The sequence below is a fragment of the Coffea eugenioides genome, chromosome 1, assembly GCF_003713205.1.
Source record: "Coffea eugenioides isolate CCC68of chromosome 1, Ceug_1.0, whole genome shotgun sequence".
In the NCBI taxonomy this organism is placed as follows: Eukaryota; Viridiplantae; Streptophyta; class Magnoliopsida; order Gentianales; family Rubiaceae; genus Coffea; species Coffea eugenioides.
The window spans coordinates 22,694,962-22,721,676 of record NC_040035.1 but is presented as its reverse complement, the minus strand read 5'-3'; the positions used below and the strand labels follow the sequence as shown (position 1 = coordinate 22,721,676).

At 34.7% G+C, this 26,715-nt stretch overlaps 1 long non-coding RNA gene across 1 annotated transcript; it reads right to left on the bottom strand.

Annotated features, from left to right (window-relative positions):
* Nucleotides 1–12,129: 12,129 nt before the first annotated feature.
* Nucleotides 12,130–25,707, bottom strand: LOC113749075. The gene is made up of 5 exons (XR_003464493.1): nt 25,483–25,707; nt 24,579–24,663; nt 19,632–19,896; nt 16,080–16,390; nt 12,130–12,559 (listed from the first exon to the last, which is right to left on the bottom strand). It is a non-coding gene; the product is annotated as an uncharacterized LOC113749075 (long non-coding RNA).
* Nucleotides 25,708–26,715: the final 1,008 nt, after the last annotated feature.

The window sequence follows — 26,715 nt, the reverse complement described above, 5'->3', positions numbered from 1 at the left end:
TATGTGAGTATGACCGACTAGTGAGATATATGCAATAAATTTGGTAGTTACGAAGAAATTTTGTGCAAAAAAAATTATGTGATAAGAAGTGTTAAGAGTTAATTAGAGGAGCACTAGATATGTTGGTGATTATAGACAAATAGAGAGACAGAGATCGGGCATGAACCATGCTTCACCAAGTGTCAATCACCCAATGGAGTTTTGATCAAGACTTTTTTTTTCATTATTTTTTCCTCATTTTTTTGTCTTGGTCAAAAATTTGAAGAGAAAAAGAAAAGGAATTGTTGGAATTGAGGTGTTAAAAGGTGATTGGATGAAGAGAGACATTTGAAAAAATAAATAGATAATAGTTGTTTGTTTGCCAAGTGTCAACGATCCAAGCCTTCTTTGACCAAAACAAGTCTTGTATTTATCTTCCAGTTCACAACCAAAACTCCTTCATTTTTTTCCTTCTTGTGGTTGAGAAAGAGAAAGAAAAAACTCAAGTTCTATTTTGATTCTTGCTTGATTAGTAAGAAACTGTGACGCCCCCACTTCTTCCCAAGCCGAACCAGAGGGTATCCACGGGACGTCTGCCCAACTCTCGCCAGGACTCAAGCAATTTCCGTTCCAACTTAATGTAAAACTATTCAGCAACACTGGCTAAATAAGAAAGTGAGAAAAACTTCCAAACTTAACAATATATACAACGTTTATTCAACCCTTATACTAAATTCCCAAAAGTTACATCAACACCCAAAATATATGTTAGAATCCAAAAAGTACAACCAATAAGAAGTCTAGCCCAAATTACATTAGAAACCCTAAACCAGAAGTGCATCCAAAGGGGTTTCTCCAAGTTCATTCCATGTCCAACCCTGTTAAGGAAAACAAATCTATAGGGTGAGCAAAACGCTCGTGAGGCCAAGAACACACATGCAAGCACATTGTTCAAGTAACAATCCCAATTTAACAAGTAAAGCAACAATATTGCAATAAATAACAATTCGAGCGGAAAATAAGCAGAAATAATTCAAGGATATCGGAGCTCTCAGGAGCTAATTTCCACTTGCTTTGCCACTGTCATTCGTATACCTTCCCGCGATGACACTCCGTCAACCGGGTCGATATTTTCATTCCGTAGATCATCACTTACTTCCATCCGTCCACCACACATACCCCCACCGGGTCCGAACGTCATTTATAAGGCGATACTTCAACGAGTATGCCAAGCAAGATCTCTCCAATAGATCAAGTTTATCAGGTAATTCTCATGGCTCGCCAAGGTTCCCGACCAAACCCATGCTGGCTCGAGTCCAAGGTTTGCCTATGAGTTTGGGCGTCCCCCAGTTAACATTTATAAGTCGAGGAGATTCACTCCAGCGACGTATGCAGCCATAGCATACCATTGCATTTCATTCATTCATTCAATACATTTCAGTCATTCATTTAAAATAAGAACGAGCGCGGTAAAGTACACGCTCGCCTTCATTTTTAAAATCTCCAAACAATTACAACAATTAAGTAGGTATCAAGTATTCATACACTTGACACTCACCAAGCAACAAGAGTAAGTAGATTCAATTAAAGTTCAAGCGTCCACCGTGGGGTCCTCTTGAAGGTCCTCGTGTGCGCCTGAGCAAATAATAGTGAATTATCATTCACACATCCCAATTATCAAGGAAGATCGTGCACGAGTACAATCTAGGGAAATTTCATCATAATGAAGCTCAATTACTCGTAAATCGAGGTTTAAGTGGAGTTTCTTAAAGTATAAGAGCAATCGAGTCTTTTGTCTTGGAAATCAAGCATAAACGTTCAAGTACTACCGTATGAATAGGAAGTACTCGAAAACTCCATTTCCTTGATATTCGGAAAATTTCAGTTTTGATATGATATTTTGAAAAATCGTATCTTACATTCCACATGTCAAAAATTGGAAAAATTGGTACCGTTGGAAACCTCTTCCAAAGTACTAAAAGTTCCTAGAATACACTTTTCTAAGATTCCAAATGGAAAACATTCAAAAATGAGCTCAAAGTCGCTGTTTTGGTTCATAAGGCAGATTTAAGTTGATTTTTTGCCAACTTTGAAAATTCGGCAAAATTCACTTGATTGGAACTAGCCTTTGAAATTTGGAACTCTATTAGAGTCGCAATCCAAGTTTACAACAAAATAAGTAGAACGAGAAATGGAGTTTTGAGTACTAAGATATGGCAACTCAAAATTACCAAAATTCCCTTGTGAAACAAGGGTTTTTCCAAACTCGAGTCATGAACTTTGGAAATTTATTTGAGCAACGAAATGGACTCGGATTAGTACCAAATTCGGCAATATAATACTCCTATATAAAGGGTATCCTTCTATCAAATTTCATGGAAAGATACCTTCGGAAAGGTAGTCAACCAAACATCCAAAGTTTCGAAAAATCCTAAGGCAAAACTGCCTTGAACTTTTTGTTTCCATTCCAAATATTTGGCAAAGGAAAATCCTTCAAACATGGTTTATTTGTGTAGAAAAAACCTAAGGAACATTCATGGTACATTTGGTAAGTGTTTCAACTCCAAGAAATTCAATTGGCAAGTCCACACCAAGTCTAGCATCAATTCTGCCAAAAATTTAGGGTTTTCAAGAACAGGGCAGGTTTCGTATTTTCATCACAAATCAATCAATTCAACTCGGAATTGAGCATGGTTGGTGGCGTTGGAAAATAAATTCATAAAACTATAATTTCACAGAAGAAATCGTTACGAAATTCAGTACACAACTATCTCAAATTCGAGCCTCAAGTTGTAGCTTCTGAACTTCGTTCCAGGAAAACAGAGAAACAGGACAGCCATCTTTAAACGGTTGGTACGGAATATTCAGGTGGAATTAGGAGTTGTATTTTATACCGTTGGAAAGCTGGGAATGTCTAGTTTCAAATACCACTGACAGCACTTGATTTCAACGTCGGAGCACAAAGTTATGGATGAAACAAGAAGGCTGTCTGAGCATTACGGGAAAATTTTTCCAGGTTTGCTAGCTTTGTGAGATTGATCCATTTGACCAACCAAACCTCAATATTTTTCGGTGAAACTTTATACACCATCTATAAAACATCTAAACATCATATACAAGCCATTAAAACCTCAAAATTCCGCAAAAAGAGGCACGATCATAACAGGGACAGAATTGGAAACTTTACATCCATGCACTCCTTGAAGTTTATACCAGCTATGCACCATTAATCTACCAATTTGAGTACTAAACCAACATTAAATCCGTCATCAATCATCACATCAGCTATCAATCCAAGAGTGGGAGTTCATAGAGCCCACATTCAAAATTTTTCAACAATAACAAGCCACCCACATGAATATCTAAGCTCATAAGTGTAAATCAACTTCCATAGGCTAAGAATTTGAGGATTGATCGTCACTTACTTGTATGGGTGAACAAGACAGAATTTTCGGCCCTTCCTTGCTTCAAAATGAACCGTCAAAAGCTTTCCCTTTTAGCTAGATACAATCCCCAAGTGTTCAACTAGGTGTAGTTCAATTTTGGTTTGATTTGGTTGAGATTTGGTGCATGAATTTGGAGTAGAAAGTGATGGAGCAAGGCTGGTTCTTCTTTCCCTTGCTGTTCGGTTGTGTTGAGGTGAGAAATGGAGAGTGTTTGCTGATGGTAAGGCTTCCGTGAGAAGCTTAGCAATTGTGGGTTTCAAGTGTACAAAAGTCAACTCTCCAATAGTGCGCGTACGCGCGCATTTTGTGCTCGATTTCTCTCGAGTTTATTTCACTAGTGCACTAAACCTCCAATATACTTATAATCATATTAATATTATTTACTCTTAATTGTTCCAAAATAAGGGTCTAAAGTCCCTCAATTAAATCGCACGTGTAAAAACGCGTATCTCCAAATTAAGCACGATAAAGCGAAACCTCCAAGAATTTCTTATAACGATGGTACTAATAACTATCACTTGAGTATTTAAACATAAAATACCTATCTTAAATCCATTATACGATTCTCCAATTTTCCCAACTTATGGTATTTCCACACCAGCTAAAATTCCAAATCGCGTATTCACTATTTTCACTTAATGAGCTTCCAAAAATTAAATTTTGAAACAAGTCACTTTAAAAATATAATGAAACTATAGACCCATGTAATTAGGTCTAAAGAGGTTAGAAATAATATTCAGGGGCAATTGGCCAAATAAATAATTAAATGAGCTTGAATTAGGAGTTTAAAATAGATGAATTTTGTGAGTCCTCACATGAGTCGAGTATTAATTCCTCAATTAACCTTTCTTAATCTGTCATTGATCATTCTTAACTCTCCAATATTAATACACTCCCGATTCAAGTATAGTCTCGAAAGACGTGCACTCATTGTTCCGAACTAAACGAATTTTTGAAAAATGAATTTTTCCAACAAAACGCTTTAAAAATATAAAAGAGGCGTTGTTCCATATAAATGGATTTTAAATGGTCGAAATAAATAATTAGGAGAAAATGAGTAAATAAATATTTAAGTAAAATTCGATAAATAAGAAAATCTTCGGGTCCTCATAGAAACTCAACAAGAAACCCTAATCCACTTCGTAGATTTTAGAGGCAAGTGCGGAAAGGAGCTCTTGGTAAAATTTTGGAGGAAGAAAACTTTTGGTTTGCATTCCATCCTGGGTTTTGAGATACTTTGCTAGGAAATTTCCTTTTTTTCACTTATTTCTAAATTTATCCGATTTATGAAGCAAAAGAAGTTAAAGGAAACATGCTTATGGAAGATTTCATGGTTTTGTTAAGTTTTATTGAAATTTTCAACTTTGATGCAAGATATATATAGTTTAGAGATTTATATATGTGAAATTTTGCTAGATTTCCTTATTTAGAATATATATCGTACACCCTATAATATGTTATCTTGATTATTAGTAGTTTTACCATAAAAATAGGGTTGAAATTGGAAGGTTAATGTGAGAAATTTGGGGGACAAGTTGCTGAAATTTTTTCATTATTGGTCAAGTGAGAGAGTTGAGGGGTAAATTTAGTGTGATTTGGACCTACTTTGCTCGAAATTACTTGAGAGTACCTTGATTTTCACATATAGGTTGGATTTTAGTCAAAATCAAGCAATTTAAAAAGAGGGAAATAATGGTTGTCCCAAACATATTTTATAGTTGGATGTGTCCAAATTTAAACTCGTGATTTGGGTCAATTTTTTTCAAAAAGTCGTCCCTATACTAAATATATGTTACCCTATCTTGTGCTTGTGGTCTTGAGTAACGTGAGTTACATTTACTTGATTTTCACAAGTATAAGTTATGAATTTTGAAAACCTATGTTGAAAGTTTGATAATTTCTTACCATACGATATCTGATCGTAAATTTTGAGAGTGGTCAGGAGGCAGAACCTGAACTTGACATTTCTATACCTTAATTGGTTGGTGAGTGTTTTAAATTGCATCGTAATACTTGCCACTTAATTGAAATGCTCTCTTGTTGTAATCGGATAATACTTAAATTATTCGATTGAACAAATGTGTACTCTATCATACTTGCCCTAACTTGATTAAAGTATTGTGTACTATTTGCAAGTGAATTAATATTCATGTGCATGATTTAAAAATAATTGTCAGGAATTCCAAATCCCATCCACTAGTTAGTCGAATCGAACCAACAAGGATTTGATCGAAGAGATTGACGAATTATGAGTACTGTTTACTGTTTATTCCACTGGATCTAGTATGCTCAAGTATTATCTTTATTATTATCTTTGGAATTCGAGTCCGATAGGGGGTTGATCGGTAGACGGAGATTAGAGATAAGCGGTGCCCTATTGGATTTGTTACTATATTTTCATGATTGACGAAGTGTCAACGGATCCTGATCAAACCATTGTCGAACTAGCTCGTAAGAGCCAACTATATCCTTATACGTGAAAGTGTTAATTGTTTATCTGACTTATCTTGTGAACGCTTACTTTCTTCAGTTTAAGATTGGGATATATATAACTGCCAACTTACTACTTCATTTGCATGTTGCCTTAGAACTTCACTAGGTATTAACTCACTACATTAGTTTGTTTTCCTTCCAAAGGATGAGAACGTGAACGAGTAAGTTAAAGAAGGCTGGCGTTTTGGTCTAAGTTCCTTGTCTTTTGTTCTAGTGTTCTTTTTATTTTAGCAATTTGACTTGAGTATGAATCCCTTATTATATTATGAGTCTTTATGAAAATTTGAAGGCCACGAATGTATATATATCTTAATTTCGAAATTGTTATTGCTTTGGTTATTGAGATTCTTGTATTGTATTAGGACTTGTAAGTGAAACCTGACGAGAGTTGGATGGACAGTACGTCAAACCCTAAAATACGCCCTAGGGAGAAGTGAGATCATCATAGGATTTGAAACACTCACCAACTAATTAAAGTTTAAAAATGTCAAGTTTAAACTCTGCCTCCTGACCACTCTCGAAATCTACGATTAGATATCGTATAGCAAGAAGTTATCAAACTTCCAACATAGGTTTTCAAATTCATAACTTATATTTGTGAAAATCAAGAAAAAACTACGTAAATATAACTCAGGTAACTTAAAACCACAAGCACAATATGGGGTAACATATGGTAAGTATAGGTACGACTTTTTAAAAAAAAATGACACAAATCACGAGTTTAAAGTTGGACACATCCGCCAGGAGGCAAAGCTTGAACTTGACATTTTTAGACTTTAATTGGTTGGTGAGTATTTCAAACCTTGGAGTACGCCCTAGGAAGAAGTGGGATCGTCATAGGATTTGAAACACTCACCAACCAATTAAAGTCTAAAAATATCAAATTCAATCTCTGCCTCCTGGCCACTCTCGAAATCTGCGATTAGATATCATAGAGCAAGAAACTATCAAACTTCCAACATAAATTTTCAAATTCATAACTTATACTTGTGAAAATCAAGAAAAAATCACGTAAATATAACTCATGTAATTCAAGACGACAAACACAAGATGGGATAACACATGGTAAGTATAGGTACGACTTTTTGAAGAAAAATGACACAATCACGAGTTTAAAGTTGGACACATCCAACTATAAAACATATTTGAAGCAACCATTAATTCCCTCCTTTTAAATTGCTTGGTTCTGATTAAAATACAACCTATATGTAAAAATTAAGCTGTTCTCAAGTAATTTCAAGCAAAGTAGGTCCAAATCACCCTAAACTTACCCCTCAACTCTCACTCCCTCTCACTTGATCAACAACGAAAAATTCCAGCAACTTATCCCCCAAATTCCTCAAATTAACCTTCCAATTTCAACCCTATTTTCATGGCAAAACTACTAACAATCAAGATAACATATCATAAGGTATACAATACATGTTCTAAGCAAAGAAATCTAGCAAAATTTCACATATATAAAGTTCTAAACTAAACTACATATATCTTGCATCAAAACTAAAAATATCAATAAAGCTTAACAAAACCATGAAATCTTCCATAAACATGCTTCCTTTTAACTCCTTTTGCTTCATAAATCAAATAAACTTCAAGATAAGTGAAAAAAAAGGAAATTTCTAGCAAAATACATTAAAATTCTATAATGGAATGCAAATCAAAAGTTTTCTTCCTCCAAAACTTCACCAAGAGTTCCTTTCCGCACTTGCCTCTAAGATCTACGAAGTGGATTAGGATTTCCTGTTGAGTTTCTCACTAATCAAGCAAGAATCAAGCTAGAACTTGAGTTCTCTCTCTCTCAGCCACAAGAAGGAAAAAAATAAAGGAATTTTGGTTGTGAAATGGAAGATAAATACAAGACTTGTCTTGGTCAAAGAAGACTTAGATTGTCAACACTTGGCAACCAAACAACTATTATCTATCTATTTTTTAAAATATCTCTTTTCATTCAATCACCTTTCAATACTTCAATTCCAACAATTTCTTTTCTTTTTTCTCTTCAAATTTTTGGCTAAGACAAGAAAATAAGAAAGAAATAATAAAGAAAGAAAAGTCTTGGTCAAAACTCCTTTGAGTGATCGACACTTGGTAAAACATGATTCATGCCTATCTCTTTGTCTCTCTATTTACCTCTAATCACAAACATATCTAGTACTCCTCCAATTAACTCTTAACATTTCTTGTCACATAATTTCTTTTGCAAAAAATTTTTTCATATCCACCAAATTTATTCAACACACTTTACTAGTTGATCACACTTGCATAACGCACTACGAAACTTAACATGCAGCAAATTATATAAAGTAAAAGGATTAATATCGACTCAATGTGACGACCCCACCTCTCCCTAAGGCGAACCAAAAGGGTTCGACGGACCGTCTGCTCAACTCTCGTCAGGACTCACTACAGTTCTCAAATAAACTACAATGTAAATTTTCAATATTACATCAAATACTCCATGAATTTACATACCACAAGTGAATCGAAATTCAAAATATACATGAGATATTCCATCAAGTCATACTAATAAGTTAATACAAGTGCTTCCTTTGCCTCGAACCCTGTAGAGAGGAAATAAATATTTTGGGGTGAGTTAGAAAATCAGCGAGTGTCCAGTAAAAATCAACAATCAAATAAGTTTCATAATAGTGCTTTTAGATGATGTCATGAATCAGTGATCAAATGTAAGTTTATTACTCTTGTGAGCCAGTGAAATCATTGTACTTAAACATCCAACGCTCAAATAGATCAAGTAATAGTCAAGCAATACAAGGGAGCCATCGGTGCTCCAACATTTAAGGCAAGTCAAGTTTCATTAAGGTAGAGACGTTGGTGTTAAGTACAAAACTTCCAAACACTCATTTGAGCCAAATCATTGCATGGCATACATGCAAACACACATGATATGCAATCGAGTAAACAGTGCAAGAAATAGTTCAAAAAGTAACTTTGGAAACAATTTTAGAATTACTCACCAACCACAGCTCATGATCCTCATCCATCATAGATAGTTTCCTTGCTCAAGTCCAAGCCCTAGATCACAAATATCATGTCAAGTAAAGGAAATTCTAAAATCATCAAGTTCCTCTCACCTTTTGGCATTTTAATCACAACTGAAACTACACTTATCGGATTGAGATGAATCTTATGGCGTTTCGAAGCTACGACATAGGCCTACATTTATTATGAAGACCTCCAAAGCCAGATCATGCATTTTCATGGTCAAAAAATGAAATTTCAGAGAAAACAGAAAGCTGTCGGTTAAACAGGGCATTTGGGCAGTCAGGGATATTTTAGTCATTTCACAAGTTACAGTACTCCGATTGAGCTGAAATTTTCTGGGTAGAAACCTAACTCAAATCCCTACAACTTTCATGTTTTGAGCAAGAACTGATTTGACATTTATCATGGACGAATATGCAGTTCAAGTGGTGAGTGCAAATCTGGAATAAAGCTGGCAACAAAGAAATAATTGAGAAACAAGAGATGTTTTCAACAAAACTTAACTTCCATGGCTCAAATCCAACATACAATCATATAAATTCAAGTATCTTCAAAGATTAGTGGGTTGCTAGTACTTTTACCTCTTTCTTTCCTCCTAGCGTTAGAAAAATTGCAGACTGCCCAGCTGCTATTCCAACTTCTCTTGCTTCCTTGCGGCACCTTTCTTAGCTTTGGCTAATGGATTATGAAGCTAACCACTCTCGCTCACACTTTCTCAGTTTTGCTCTCTTTTCTCACTTTCTTTGTTTACTCTCGGTGTTGGCTTGGTAAGGAGAGTAACTGAAGTTTTACTTTGCTCTCAGGAAGACAGTTTCTTCTCAACTCCCGCGGCTCTCTCTCTTGTTTATCTCATGGTGATAACAAGCAAAATAATAAGTAGTTGTATTCTTCTTGTTTTCTCTCGGCCTTATTGATTAAAGAGGAGCAGTCTTTCTTTTCGGTGGGAAGTGGCAGACAGGCATATAAGATGAGCTTCTCTCGGTTCTACTGCCCAAACCTACTCTTATTCACTTTCTCAATGCACCATTTCTGCTTAGCAACTTTGGAAGCTGTTTCCATTGGATTTTTTTTTCCTTCAATCACCGCCCCAATCTCAGCTAGCTTCCAACCTTCCACCGCTTAGACTAGCAGCTGCTTGTATGCAGTTTCTATCACAGAAACATTCCTCTCTTGGTTTGGTTATAGGTTTTGATAGTTTATGAGATGGTCGCATGGTAATTAGTCTAAAATTTTAAGGTTAGTTTGGTCTTTTAGTTGTAGTTTAATTACTCTCCAAAGCCTGAATTTTTTTTTTCCGGGGCGTCACACTCAACCCTTAAAGCAACCAAGAAATTAAGGCAAGTAAATTACAATAAAAGAAATTAGAAATTAACTTAATAAAAATAAAAATAAAATAAATAAAAACTTTCGAATCCTCACAATACTTCCTCAAAAGCACCAGTTTCTAAAATAAGATTATTTTCATCCGATGATAGGGTTAAAAATGATAAATTTTACATTGTTCTTTTATTTTCTTTACTAGAGTTATATGATTATCAGAGAATTCATATTTATTATTTTTCTTCAACAATTTTTTTAGTTCTTTTTTTTTTACTAAATTGCAGATAAAATCTAACGCATAATTTAATATTCCCAAAAATCTTTGTAATTGTTCTTTATCTTCTAGTTTATCAGAAAATGCTTATATTTTTTCTAAAACATGTAGTTGCATTTTTATTCCTTCACCATTTATTTCTAGAGTTAAAAATTCAATTTATTTTAATCATATCGTTGCTTTCTTCTCTGAAAATCCAATTCCATGTTTTAGACATAGATCAGAAAATATATTTAAATGCTCTAATCTATTGAATTTGATATTATTAAGATATCATCAACGTATACATATACGAAAGGATAATCCTTAAAGATTTTATCCATTTTTCGTTGATATATTTGGAAGGCATATTTTAATCCAAACGGTATAACTAATCGTTCATATTGTCCTTGAGGAGTACTAAACGTTATGCAACTAATACTATCAGAACGCATTTTTATTTGTCAAAACCCACTCTTACAATCAAATTTAGAATATACTTTATTTCTTCTACTCATGTTGATGAGAGTTTCTTTATGTGACAAAAAGTATCCGTCGAATATGGTTCATTATTTTACAACCATTCTAGATTTATTTCTTCTTATTTCACCATGGTTTCTTCTTATTTCACCATGGTTTCTTACCATAAAAGCATGTGAAGAATAGGAAAAATTACTCTCTTATTAAAAGTATTTCTAATAATTCTTTAATTTATTTTTTGAATTCATCAATTGAATTATACCTCATAAGTTTTACCCTAATTATTTTATTTTCACCTTTAAGTTTTATTTTTGCATAATCTTAATTTTTGTCCCAAAATTTTAGAGGGTTTTCTATATAACTTATTTAGTCCTATAAATGACGTAATGAATATTGTGAATTATCAAGAAATAAATAAAAAAGTTTTCGAACTTCTTATCAAGCATGCCGAACAAGATCAGATTATGACCAGCCTTTACAACAAGATTGAACCATTATTATATGACCTATTCAAAAGGGATGAAATGAAAAATCTTCCCCCTTCAACGGGACAAGAAAATTGTCAACAGATTGAGAGATCTGGAATAAATTCTCTCAATAATGGAATATCCTTGCGACCATATTTTAATTGGAACCAGACATCTCAAAAGATACCCATACTCGATAATATAAGTAATGAACATCCGCTCATTTCTAAATACAATTCTAAATACAATTCTTTTATGAGAGAATTATATGGTTTACAAAATACGAAAATATATTATATAGATTTCATAAAAATTTATTCTCGGATGAATTGTGTGCAGGGATATGATAGCAATTTTATTCAAAAGTGGTACAATTTTGGAGTAATCAATGCTATACACACGACTACTTCTAAGTTTTCTGAAATTTTCAAACTCCCTTAGTAGAATCAAGAAGCAATAAAGCATATTTATCAAAATAATCTTACATGTAGTCCCAAAGATATTTTGATGCTCAAGATTATTTCAGTTGGACTAGACTTTGAAGATTCAAATAAATATGATATCTTTCATCATATCACAATTATGAAATATAAAAAGTTGGACATAAAAGTTTACCCTCAACGAAAGGAATATGAATACTTTTCTGAAAACAAGATACATTATCAAAGAGCCCTTTGAATAAAAATTGTTCTGCAAAATTTTGAAAATACACCCAAACAAGATTTTCGTATATATGGAGGAAATGGAGCATTTTTTTTCAATAATGACTACTTATGCAGAAAAGACCCCGCAGGCAACAATGAATTATCTAAATTGAAAAATACGTTTATTTGAAAGCAGTCGAATAAAATCTAGCAATAAAACAATCAAAACTTTATGCAGGATGAGAAAACACAAAAATAACACGTGTTCGACTTGTACCAAGGAGAAAAAAAAAAAAGATAAGAACACCGCATCAAGCAGTCAAAGTATAGAATAAGACGTAAGCACTTACGTCACTCCTGGAATCCAAAATATTTTGTTCAAGTCCACGGAATTGAAGTAAGTTGAAGTCCGTGAAAGGAATCAATTCAAGTCCGGCATTAAAGTCCACCAACCTCTATAAATAGATAGATGGCCTGTACAAAAGGGCATTCATTGAGTCCACGAAGAAGCAACTTTACCTTATAAAATTTTCTCTCATGTTCATGTTTAGTGAATAAAGAGAGAGAGTGGTGTGCTAAATCTATCTTGTACTACAATTTCTTCATTAATAAAAGAAGAAGTTTTCTTCATAACTTTTCATCTTTTGCATCTGAGTACGCTTAGAGGTAAAAAACGAAACTATTGTGCTGCAAAACTCTGAAGCGTCCCTTAAATGAAGTCACCCTTGTGATTGGAGGTTAAAACGCCCAAGTAAGAAGTACTAGGAGAGGTAGCTGGAGTTTTGTCGATAAAAAATCAGAAATAAAGCTATGGAAGCATAATGGACCCTTTTCTTTCGTTAATAAGAAATTGCTAGTCTTGATACGGTATGCACTCTATTCTCTTGAAAAAATTTTATGGAAACTTCCACAAACTCATTTAATACCTTATCAATAATTATAATGCATCCTGAATATACTTTACAAATAAAAATATCCTTTATATCAAGAATCATAAATATAAATATCTTATTAGCCAACCCAAACTTAAATTTTGACTTAAATTTGGGAATCGTAATCTTGTTAGCCAACCAGAATAATCATCGTTATTGTTTAAGGGAATATAGATCATTTCTGGGCTCTGATACCATTTCGGTGCCCAAATTTAAGCTTCCTACCCCTTCAGTAAATTCAAACTAAAGATGCATCAGCATTTTCCATCCACTTCACGGCTTTCTCTATGATACTAAATTGACCAGCATCTTAATAGTTGGCAGATTCATTGCAATTCAAGACACACTTTCTTAACCTTCGTAAAAAATCATAGTAGGACCTAAGAATCAATTAGGAATAAATCGCAAAGTTTAAAGATCAATAGAACTGACTAAGTTTTTTGACCACTGGAATTGACTAAGACCCTATTTTATAACCCAATTCAACACTAAAACTTAATGGATTTAGATCTTAACACATTCAGACCGTTTGATAACGAAAAATTGAATATCCTAATTAATTAAGTGGCACTAAATTTCCTATTCAAAACTTGCTTCCAAAATTAAGTGATAAGCTATTCACTTATCACTGAATGTGATATGTACTCAAATGTATTAGATTTAATACTTAATAATTTAATAACTTAATAGATTCAGACATCAGATTTTAGATTTCAAACTTCGGTTTTCAGATTTCAGTTTTATCAAATGCACCCTAAGTTTTTTCTTTGAATATATAAAATAGAAACCAATATTAATAATAAACTAACTGAAAATTATCTAGCATGATTTACTTAATAAAGAAAGCTACGCTAATGGCATTGGAAGTTCAACAAGATAACAACCAAAATTTCAATGACTATCATGCGTGTGGGTGTGTGTATATACATTTATACACATTTTCCTTCCTTCAGACGGTCCTGCAACAACTTGAATTTCTAATTTGAGCAATCTTGGAAATTTACTCACTTTCTAGCAAAATGGATGTATAATTTAAAATACAGAACTAAATTTTACACTTAATTGGAGTATTATTATTAGCAAAGTCTTGATTAGAGACTGAAAATTTCTCATGGGTTTCCTCTCTACCTATTTGCTCTTCCAAGTTGTATTTTTCTCAAGGTTTTCTAATTTTTTTTTTTTTAGAGTTGTTGGTGGCATATTATTAGCTTTGAGTCACCTTCCGTCCGTCACTCCCGTTGTCGATGAATGCTTGTCTTTGGTTTTTATAATGTCTTTTTTTCATTCAGTTTATCGTAGATTTACTGTGCCATGGAAAATTGATGCCATAATAATTTTGTAAGGCACCAACTGCAATACCCGCAATTAGTATGAAATCTTTAATATCAATATTTTGTACAACTAGTTGTGAAACAACCAACATTCAATTCTGAATCGAGTGTATCCCGGAGAAAAAAAAAGTTTGAGATAAGGGTACCCGTAGACAATGAATAGTGAAATGACATTTTGGGGGTATTCCTACACTCCGTGTCAATATTAAGGCCGAAGTCATATTTAGGCAAGAAAAGTGCGGAGAGACTTAAAATGAAGCACAGATTGGTTAATGGTACTGTTTTTAATGGGAATAGCTGAAGGACTTAGCTGAAGAAAAACATAGCAACGGTATTCTAAGAGAAAAATGGAAGTGAAAATTTTCCATCATTCAGTGCAATTTGAGAGTGGCTGAAGGAGATGCTCAATCTAGAAGCTTGCAAACCAAACCCAAATATGCATTTTTGGCTTGCATGTAAGAACATGAGTACATGTATCCATGCAGTTTGGCATAAGAAAAATATGATCGATGGATTAGCCACTTCAAATTGAAACCAAAAAGGCTTGAATGACATGACACTGACATTCTTAAAATGAAGCTGTTAATCTATGCTTGCTAAGAATATCTTCAAGAACCAGCTTTGTTTTCACGTTCACTGAAAGTCAATGGCAGATGAGACACCCTAGCCCGAGCAAAAGTCATTAACAAAATCCAATATATTACATACGAACTCTAATAAAGCAGTAGTTGGAAATTCACAGGCCAAAAAGGTATACTCATGTTTTTGTCCATTTGAGATCAGAAAGAAACATTTTGGAAGTATCAGAAGTAGAGCATGATTAAACATGTACAGTGTCCTACAGAAAGTAATTTGGGACTTGGGCTAAAATTGATTTTGACTATAGACATCTCCCTAGTGTATGCTTATGTATACCAAAAACTTATTAGCTCTCTGCATATTAAGTTCAAAGCTCACCATACAAATGTGAAGGAATGTAACTTCTGGTTCATTTATTGTATTTATAGGGAATTTTTTTTCAGCAGTTATTTTTCTCAACTAAATCTGCTAGATAGCAAGATTTCCACATTAAACCTTATTGTTGGGTCCCCTAGCCAGTCTCTTTGAGATTCTTTGATATCTATACCTCTTTTTATCTCTCAGTTAACCAAACCACAATCCCAGTATTTGGGAAATTCCTGCAGCTATTCTGCATCATATCCTAGTGAAGTAAGAATAGAAACACCAGTTATAAGATCTATAGTACAGGAAAAATCCTTATGAGCTACCATATCAGCAATACTTCATCTTCCCACAAAAGAGTGCAACCAAAGCTCCATCAAAATCTTGAGAATTCTCAACATCTTTAACGTTGAAAACGTTTTGACTTTATGAGCACTTTTTCTTGAACTACTACTACAGTTCATGAAATATATTGACACACAACTTAACAGGCTAGATTGGCATAATCATGTAACATATCAGCATACAACTTAATGGGTGAGATTGGCATAATCATATAACACATCACAAGTATCACTAACTGTCCCATTCACTACAATCCCTCTCTAGTCATGCATTAGCTGAAGGGGATCCCTCAAAGTATAAATTGCAGGACAAAATCAAAATATGAACCGAACAGGGTGGCTCTTGATCTTATTTAACTGTCACAGGCTAATCACTTATTATATGCTAATAGTTAGAAACTGCTGTGCACCAATAAAAAAATAAAATAAAGTAAATAAAACTGACCGTCAACAAGAAAACAACCAGCAAATAGAGAGCTTCTCCAGTATGAGCAAGTATCATTGTCCTGCATATTCTAGCAATAAACCTAAAATCCCTGAGCCATTTGCTGAATCAAGAAGACCAGCAGTAATTTCTTGAAGGACCTGAAAGGAGAAGAATCTCTTAACAGCTTGAAGATAGGGTAAATACATAAAGCTCCTGATATCGGTATGATGTGAAGACTGGCAGGATAATGAATTTGATTTGCAGTCGTACGTGCCGATTTTAGGTGCAAATCCTGTGCTTTAATATCATAAAGCAATCCAGATGATCACCTGCACAGCAGATATTGGGATTCTAAGCCTAAAATTTGGGACAGTGAAAGCCCATGCTTGAATGGAATTGAAGTTCTCTATGGTTTTAAATACCGCAATTCTCTTTACAGAGAGAGATACCTCAGCAAATCCAAAGAAAAATATTTTAACATTAGCAAAGAATCAATCAAAAACAAACAACCAATCCAACAAAAAGAAAAACAAAGAAAAAGTTACCATCAAGAGGATTCAAAATATAGTTAACAAAAGTAGTTCCTGCCCAAATAGCAATTTACAGATCCAGCAGTTTATGTTACTTAAATATCATATTCATGTTTATCTCTCCTCAGATTCAGAACTACAGAAAGAAAGTCACAGCAGATTAGAACTCAAGGAAAAAATGGTAGAGAAAATGATGACAGAAAAGAAGAATTAAAAGATAGTCAAAAGGAACAGACTTCGAAATGAACAAGCACCTATCAACAACACACATTGGTTCAAGAGGGTCACCTATCATGACCAATTTCAAGAGTTTCCAGCAAAACAGGTAAACTACAAGGAAAATATGGTAGAGAAAATGATGCCAGAAAAGAAGAATTAAAAAATAGTCAAAAGGAACAGACTACGAAATGAACAAGCACCTATCAACAACACACATTGGTTCAAGAGGGTCACCTATCATGACCAATTTCAAGAGTTTCCAGCAAAACAGGTAAACTACAAGGAAAATATGGTAGAGAAAATGATGCCAGAAAAGAAGAATAAAAAATAGTCAAAAAAGAACCGACAACGAAATCAACGAGCACCTATCAACAACACACTTTGGTTCAAGAGGGTCACCTGTCATGACCAATTTCAAGAGTTTCCAGAAAAACATGTAAACTTCAATGATGTCAAAGAAAACTGGTATTTTCATACATGAAACTTCTATAGTTTACTCATCATAAAGAAATCTGCATGCAAAACAAACCAACAAAATCACTTGCTGTATAAAATGATTTTCTTGGATGAATGCTTGACTCAATAATCAAAAGTATTTCATCCTTCTAAGAAATATCAAAATGAGCTATACAGAATATGGCAAACTGTTATATCAAGCTCTGTACACAATTAGGCTTAGGGTTCTGTTTAGATAATGAAGATCTTGTCAAATTAACTGACCATAAAGAAACCAATCACATGGACTTTTGTGCTGGTTGTAACGTGGCTTTGCTACTGGACTGAGAAAAAAGAGAGATTAAGGCTCAAAGTACTCATTTTTCTGGTTAAGTTCATCTCATGATCACCTTACAACAGTTGTGCTACCAGATTCATTTAAACTGCTGAAGTGGTGAAAGAATAGTGTTCCTTCTCATAATTGTCACAAAAATTAGCCAACATTTGGACTTTTATCAGCTTGTAATGAGGCTTGGGACAAGTGTGAGCAAAGAAAAGGATAGTGAAGGCCCAAAAATAAAATATTCTGAATGGTTCCAAACCTGTGAATGCCTACCCCCACCAAAATCTGGGGCTCTTACATTCTGCCAAAATGTTGACTCTCTTTCTTCGAAAGGCTTCCTGATTTTTAGATCTAAGCCTCTTCCCAATCTGCCTTTTTTTTTTTGGGAGAAGTAAACATTGTCAGCCCTTGAGAATTGAGCTCTTCTCAATCTTTTTTTTTATTTTTCTTTTGAGCTCTTTTTTTTTTTTTTTTTGAGCTCTTCTAAGTCTCTTTTTTATTTTGGCTATTGAGATATAACCATTTCAAACTCTTGAAATTTGAAGCTGTAACAAGTTTAAGCCTTCTTGATTTCATCAATAAGCAGCAAGTTCTCTACTCAAGCTTCCATCTGATCTCCCTCAAAAATTAACCCCAGAGTGGGGTGCGATCAACAAGGGGTTGAATAATTCTCAACTCTGAAGGTAGCAAAAAGAATTGACAACGTTTCAATTGTGTATGGTAGCAATAAGAAGGCCAACATCACATTGGTCTTTTTATGTCAGGTCCTAAGAGAAGTAAATAACTGAGGCATGTCATGTTGCTGGTTTCATATTTTGATGGTTTAGATATGTACAACAAAGTCATACACCAAAAAGGTCTGAACATCAGAATGTACGTGGTTTAGAGATGTACAACATGAGCCAAAAAGTCATCAACACCAAAACGGTTTGAACATGAGACATGAGTGTCAAGAACTTGGCTTTCTTTTCTGATTTTGCTAACAATTTCTTGGGTTCAGTTTGCCATGTTCAACAAAAATCATCTTCTCATTTCTTCAAAAAGCTAGTTTAACTTTGACCTCAATCTGAGCCCAAAGATGAACTTATACTTTCAATTTTAGACCAAAGCATTCATCTAGGAATTTCAGATTGCACAATAATTGAAAAGAAACTTCCAAAATTTGTTTTGAAAGCCACTTTCAGAAACAAAACAAGAATTTTCAACAAAACAGAAACTCGTGGAATTGATTCTGTGTTGACCTTTGAATGCAGTAATGAAATTGATAGGCTTTTCATACCTTAAAAGCTAGAAGAAGAAAGAAAGCACATGAAAGCAAGAGAAGAAAGCAAAAGAAGAAGAAGAATAAGAAGACAAGAGAAGGAGATAAGCACTTAACATTTCAAAACAAAATTTCCATTTCAACAGTGACACCTAAATAACTAAAATGTTAAGCACCTTCCTGATAAATATAAGGAACTCAAAAACTCCACAATCACTAGAAAGCATGAAAAATGTCCAAAGTAACTGAAACCATGCAAGTTCAATGTTTATATTATTCCACACCAAGCCACAGGGAACAGATAAGTAAGTAACAATACTGATACCAGTTAGATAGTGTATTCATTTTCCCAATGATTAAGTTAAATGTTTTAATCTTGACAAAATTCTTCATTCAATTACCAGCATTGTTGCTACCAATGACATCATTAATTAATGGACAAGATGCCAACCTTCAAGGAATCTATTTATCATTCTAAGCCAAATTCGATATCTCATCAATGGACCATACATATAAATAAGGCACTAGGCACATTGCCCAACAGATAATAAGGAACTCAAAAAATTTACAATCACTAAAAAACACGAGACTTAACCTTGCAACTTTTCAGGTCAATCCTAAAACACTAAAATAAGACCATAACATTTCCCAAACAAAATAAATACAAGTAAATATAATTGGAGAGGCATTGAGATAGGACAAATGTGAATGGACCATGCAAACTTACTCAAAGAGGCATTGTATGGAGTTGAATAGAAAAGGAGAATGGTATAGTTCATTACCTGAGTAGGCCTACTTCAGAGACACATCAAGCTACAATTCCAATGATTCAAGTTCCTGCTGTTTAAAGGACCAAGGTCCTCACCCAAGAGATTCCAAGCATCAGAACAATGCAAAGGAAATTGATGCTACTGTCCTTCAAAATTTTTAATCCATATCCATAATCTAGCTACGAAGCTCATCCTCCAGCAGTGAAGTATCTTTGTCATCTTTGCCTCACTTCATAAGGTGCTTTAAGTTTCAAATACTCCAGTTGACTATGACCTCCTACAAGCAAAATCAGTATGTAGCTAAAAAAATTTGCATTTCGAGAAAGTAACATGTAAACAAAAGGGTCCTTAGAGAAAGAGAATAAGACATGACCAAAATGAATGAATCATGCAAATTTTCAGGTCTGTCCTAAATATCCTGTAAATAAGCCAAAAACATTGTTCTGGTTAAATAACCAAATACAAGCCAATCTGCAATTGAAAGATAAAAACTTGGATGGAAGTACATATCCATAGCTCCACTTCTAACACATAAAGTGAGAGAATTAGTAGCTGTAAGTTTTCTTGAAAAAAATATCCAAATACCAAGAATAACTCGGTGCATATCCGCATGATAACATACCTCATATTAAATAAAAGCATTGTCTAGCAAAATCAAATTTAATAACACTTAATATCAATATCCAAAATCATAATTCATCATACAAAATTTATCCAAGAAACAAAGTGGGAAAGATAAAATAATTGTGCATGTTCAATTTCCTTAGAAAACCCCAAAAACCCACAATTCTATTTTTCAAGAACAACAAATATACACTCATATTCATCACAAACCAACAAAAAACCAAAAAAAAAGTGGGGAAACCATAACATAAATGTAGAGAAAATCCCAAAAAACCAAGAATTCTTTCTTTCAAGACCCAAAAAGTTTTTATTCAATTTCATGAGCCCCAAAGTCTCAAACAAAGTGGGAAAGCCATAATAAAAATGCAAGTTCAATTTTCTCAGGAACCCCATAACCCACAATTCTTTTTGTCAATAACAACAAATAAACATTAAATTTCATCAGGAACCTACAAAAGCCCCAAAGTTCACATTTCCAAGAACAAGAAAATCTATATTCAATCTGAGCACAAACCCAAGCCAAAGTTCATTCTTACTAAAAAGACTTACTAAAAAGACTGTCTGTAGTAATTATATTAAAAAAAATCTACAGCAATCTCATCAAAAACCGACAAAAAACCATATAATTCCCTCTGTCCAAACAAAACAAAACACCAAATGATTTCATCAAAAATCACCAAAAACCCAAATTTCAGTTTTAGCAAAAAGGAGAGCAAGCTCATCAAACACCCACAAAAAACATTTAATTCCTCCCTTCAACGAAAATCAGAATCCATTTCCTGAGAATCTCAAAAAAAAAAACCCCAAAATTCTTTGTTCAGCAAAATTTTGAAACAGAGTGTGCAAATTTTCAGCACCGAAACAGAGATGTAAAGAGGAGAGTACCAGCGACTGATATTGGTTGTGGCCCAACATATGTCTTGATCCGAGGAGAATTCCAATTTTTAGAGGTTTAGAAGAAAGGAATGCTACCCCCCTCACTTCGCTCTCCATAGACCAAGTATTGTTCATTGATGATGATGATCTTGATTTTGAGTTTTTAGAATGATTCTTGATGATGAGGAGGAGAAAGAACTCCAATTTTTAGAGGCTTAAAGGAGAACTAGATATGGAGCCCCACGCACAGCATGGGGTGCCCAGATTTGTAAAGAAGAACAAATTTAGTAACATTTGTAAGTACCATCAAACCTAAATGCATAATGTATTAGCTACTTAAAACACGATGGAGCCCCACGACGTCCCAAATACAGTTTTAACATTAATAAAAATGTTGAAAAGAAATTTTTTTCAAAAAAATAATAATAATAAATAAATGGTCTTTATATCGAGTACAATCACTGAATAGCATGCACGTTGAATGTACATTCTAGAGGGAAAAAAGAGTTAATATTCATAGGTTCTATGCTCATCAAGTTTCAATACAAAAAATTGATTAACCTAGCAATCTTTGAGTTCCAACTTGGAAGAAGTCCACTATGATATCTGCTATCCAATGATTGTAGTGAAACACAGTGACATGCATTATATGATGCATTCGGAATACTGCCAAGTCTACAAAAAGCAATGTTGCTGCTAGTTTGACACGAACTGCAGCTGTGCCAACAAGTGTCGGCCTACTACTTTTAGAAATACTAGACAACTTATGAGTGTGGCTTAGTCAGTTGGATTATCCCACAAAATAAAATCCACAACAAACATCAAGGATCGCAACACTAGCCTTGTCTTTGAACTGTGACGCCCCGAAAACAAAATTATTTTTAAAATTTTCTACTTTGAATGAATTGTATTTCTTAGTGATTGGAAAATGATTTTTATATAATTTTATACCTTCTTGTTTCCGTTCAATAATTTTAAAAGCATTTGCAAGGGTTAATTGAACTAGTCAAGCTTATTTGGATGTGCAAACTATATTTGAGTGGAAATGAAGGGTTTATTGGCAAGATTTCAAAGATATTTTGAAAGGAAGGAATTACCAATTGACATTTGTCAAAATTCCATTCAAGGTTTGGCCAACCCATTTTCTTTATAAACCAAAGAAGCTACCAACTTGTTCCATCTTCTTCCATTTTTCCTTCTTGGTGGCCGGATGATAGAGAGAGAAGAGAGAGGAAAAGCTTCATTTTCCAGCCATGATTTCTTACTCAAACAAGAGAGGAAACATGTTTGCTCCATAAACTCTTGAATCAAGCTTGAAGAGGAGCCTTGGAGGAAGAATTTTCTTGAGCTTCTTGGTGGCTTTCCTCTTGAGTTTTGATGGAAAAATGAGGTAAAAGTATTACCAACCCACTAATCTTTGAAGATACTTGAGTTTATATGATTGTATGTTGGATTTGAGCCATGGAAGTTAAGTTTTGTTGAAGACATCTCTTGTTTCCCAATTATTTCTTTGCGGCCAGCATTATTCCAGATTTGCACTCACCACTTGAACTGCATATTCGTCCATGATAAACGCCAAATCAGTTCTTGCTCAAAACATGAAAGTTGTAGGAATTTGAGTTAGCTTTCTACCCAAAAAATTTCAGCTCAATCGGAGCACTGTAACTTGTAAAATGACTAAAATACCCCTAATTGCCCAAATGCCCTGTTTAACCGACAGCTTTTACTTTTTCTGAGATTTCAATTTTTTACCATGAAAATACATGATTTGGCTTTGTAGGTCTTCATAATAAATGTAGGCCTATGTCTTAGTTTCGAAACACCATAAGATTCATCTCAATCCGATAAGTGTAGGTTCAGTTGTGATTAAAATGCCAAAAGGTGAAAGGAACTTGATGATTTTAGAATTTCCTTTGATTGACATGATATTTGTGATCTAGGACTTGGACTTGAGCAGGGAAACTATCTATGATAGATGAGGATCATGAGCTGTGGTTGGTGAGTGATTCCAAAACTGTTTCCAAAGTTACTTTTCGAACTATTGCTTGCACTGTTTACTCGATTGCATATCATGTGTGCTTGCGTGTGTGTCATACAATGATTTGGCTCAAATGAGTGCTTGGAAGCCTTGTGCTTAACACTAACGTCTCCACCTTATTGACATTTGACTTGCCTTGAATGTTGGAGCACCGATGGCTCCCTTGTATTGCATAACTGGTACTTGATCTATTTGAGCATTGAATGTTTAAGTACAATGATTTCACTGGCTCACAAAAGCAATAAACTTACATTTGATCACTGATTCATGATATCATCTAAATGCACTATTGTGAAACTTATTTGATTATTGATTTTTACTGGACATTCGCTGAGCTTCTAGCTCACCCCAAAATATTTATTTCATCTCCACAGGACTCGAGGCAAAGGAAGCACTTGTATTAACTTATTAGTGTGACTGGATGGAATATCTCATGTATATTTTGAATTTCGATTCACTTTTGGTATGTAAATTCATGGAGTATTTGATATAGTATTTGAGATTTACATTGTAATTTATTTGAGGGCTGTAGTGAGTTCTGGCGAGAGCGGGGCAGGCGATCCGCTAAACCTTGGGATACGCCTTAGGGGGAAAGCGGGGTCATCACATGAACTAATAGCTTGTAGTCCACTTCCCTGAGTCCCTGTTCTACTCTTGTAACCCCTCCAAAGTTAGAGGAAGCAGTCTAGCAAGGGCCACCCATTGCTCCCCAATATGTGGCATCAAAGTCCCAATCACAAAAACTGAAAATGAAAGAGTTTAGGCCCCTAGTCTGAATCTTGCAGCCAATTTCTACAAAGTACTAACACAAAAAGATAATTAATCATGTGTCAAGGTTTCTTGTAACTCTTCTATACCTTGAAAATGCAAACGAAATGAGCACTAAAAACTCAATATTCACTTTCCAATTTACAAAAAATAATTTACATGAAATTTGAAGCAAAACTTGAACAGAATGCACTTAAATGAAGCAGATATAATTGAATTGATGCCTAAAATATGTGTGAGAGACTTTAATGGCTTCCAATTTGATAACTTCTACTTTTAAACACAATCCTCAAAATAGCCTTAGTGGCATAACTTAATTCGTGCTTGGGTTGCAAATATAATGGCTCGGATGGGGCATGTGCAGGCAAAAGGTATCACGCAATAACACTCCACTGCTCAATCTCTCAATATCTAAAATGTTTGGCGATCTTAGTTTAGAGCTTTAGTTCTTCTAAAGCACATAAGCGTGGCATAAACATTTTCACTTTGGTTGTATATTCAAAATGGATAGCCAAAACATTGCTAAATACAATGTCTTCAAGATAAGAAGGGCAACACTGTGCAAACACACCATTTTAAGACCAATCAACAAACTATTTTTAGCATTCTGAAAAGGAACAAGCTAAAATGCCATTGTGACCTGCAATCGTTACCTGATCAAAGGGTTCAATTCCTTGGTCTAAATGTCATACATCTTCTTCAGTGCATCTTTAATCTCCCCATTAGCACGCATGTCAACTATCAAAACCAATGTAGTGTTATCTTCAATCTTCTTCTTGGCAAATTCTGAAGTCAAAAGATATTAGAGAATCTGATAATGGTCCAATTTATTCCTTTGAGTAGCGCAAATGCATGGATACTCTGGGTTCTCATCCTTTTTCAATGTCTTAGGACCCTGGAAGGTCATTTGTGTATGAACCTTCTTGGCTTTCTTCCTGACAGTCCTCACATATTTGACAAACTTAGCCATCTTTAGTGCCTGAGCCTTTTATTTGGCCTTTTTTAGGGTGTTAAGTTTTAGATTAGAAAAAAACTATTAAACCACCAAGTCATTCAACAAAAAGCAGGAGCAATGAGCAGTCAAGCAATGAAAATTGTTAAGTAATGGAATCCGCTTAAACGAATTCAGTGGGTTGAAGGCTACTTCAGTGGGTGACATCTTATACAAGGCACTCCCCATCACCCAACCCAGTTCAATCTTTCTCTTAAGTGACCAATTCTGAAAAGCCTAATCCAGTGCATCTTAGGCAAGAAAGGGGGCATTCCCCTCCCTGATTTCCAAACTTACAAGAAAATCTCCAACTATTCAACCACATAATACTAACAAACGTTAAGTTCCATGGTAATTATTAAATTTACAGAAGCTAATTAACCACTTAATTTAAGCAAATGAGCACAAACGAAAAAATAGAAAATTGCAGGAAATTATTAGAGAGACAGAGAGAGAGAGAGAGAGAGAGAGAGAGAGCAATTGATTTTCAACATCGAAATTAAACGGCACAAGGGAAAAAAAGGATTCAGAAAGATGGTTAAAACCCAAAAAAGAAAAGAGAAAACCTAGAATATGAAGGTGTTGATGGTGGCGAGGTTTCTTTGTCTGAATCTCCCTTTACTTGCTGCATTTGCCAATTTTTGGCCTTCTTCTTGGTCTGTGGGAGAGGAGAAGGGATTGGCCCTTGTCGGGAAAGAGAGGAGCCGGGCAGGGGCAAGGAGGGCTAGGGGCATGGGTAACAGGGTAAGGAACAAAATGATCGCAGGCTGGGCAATTCAGAGAGAAGATTAGAACTCTGCATCGGTATCCAGCCTGTGGAGTCTAGACTGGGTACCGGCCCCAATCTAGAGGCCATAAACCCCAATTAGTCCTACAGCCAAATGGCCGAAACACCCCAAAACTTGCTAACAATCGCACTATAACCGGCCTAAAAACACTGTTCCTCAATTTTTTTTGGCTAATAAAAAATAGTAATTTTATCTACATTAATTATTATTATTATTATCAACCTATATAGTAAAAGCGCGAATGAATCTTTTAAAAATGGTGGTTGTTGTGCTGACGTGGCCAAGTTTTATTGGCTGGATAGTGGTCGTCCATCATGTGTTTCTCACGTGCCAAAAATTTTGTTTTAGGGCTTCCCTTGTTTTCTTTCCCCTCATTCATTTCCGTCGCTTCGTTGCTCTCCAGAGCTCCTCTCCTCTCCCCTTCCATTTTTCTTTTCTTTTCTTTGTTCCTTTGTTCCTTTTTGTTGTTTTTTATTTGGTCCTTTTTCCTCTGTTTTTCCTTCCCTTTTCCCCCCTCCCTCCTTTTCCCTTTCTTCTCTTTCCTTTTTTTTTTTTCAATTATATGATTCTAACTGATTTTTTTCCCTTGTTAGAGTTGGTTTGGATATGAAGCTCCTAAACGCATGAGACTCTGGCAGCTTCATCCGCGAAGCTACTTGTATAGGTGGAGAATCAGAGTCCGAGAGACGAGCATACCAGTACCGGTTTTTGGTGCCAAGCTCCGACAACAAGACCTGCTGCTGCCCGGAGTAGACCAGAAATTCGTTTTCTTGGATACCTGAACAAGCATGCCAACTTTGGTTATTCATCTTCACTTTCACTTTCCTTTCATCGGAAAACCATTCACCCCATTTCTTCTGTCCCTGCTCTGTCAGAGGTGATCTCCCTTTCGCTTGCTCAACTATTTGTCATCAACTTCCCGTTCTATTTATTGCCATCAACTATTTGTCAGGGTGTTTTGCTAACACCCTCTCCTAACGGATGTACTAATGCTTTTTCTTGATTCCTTAT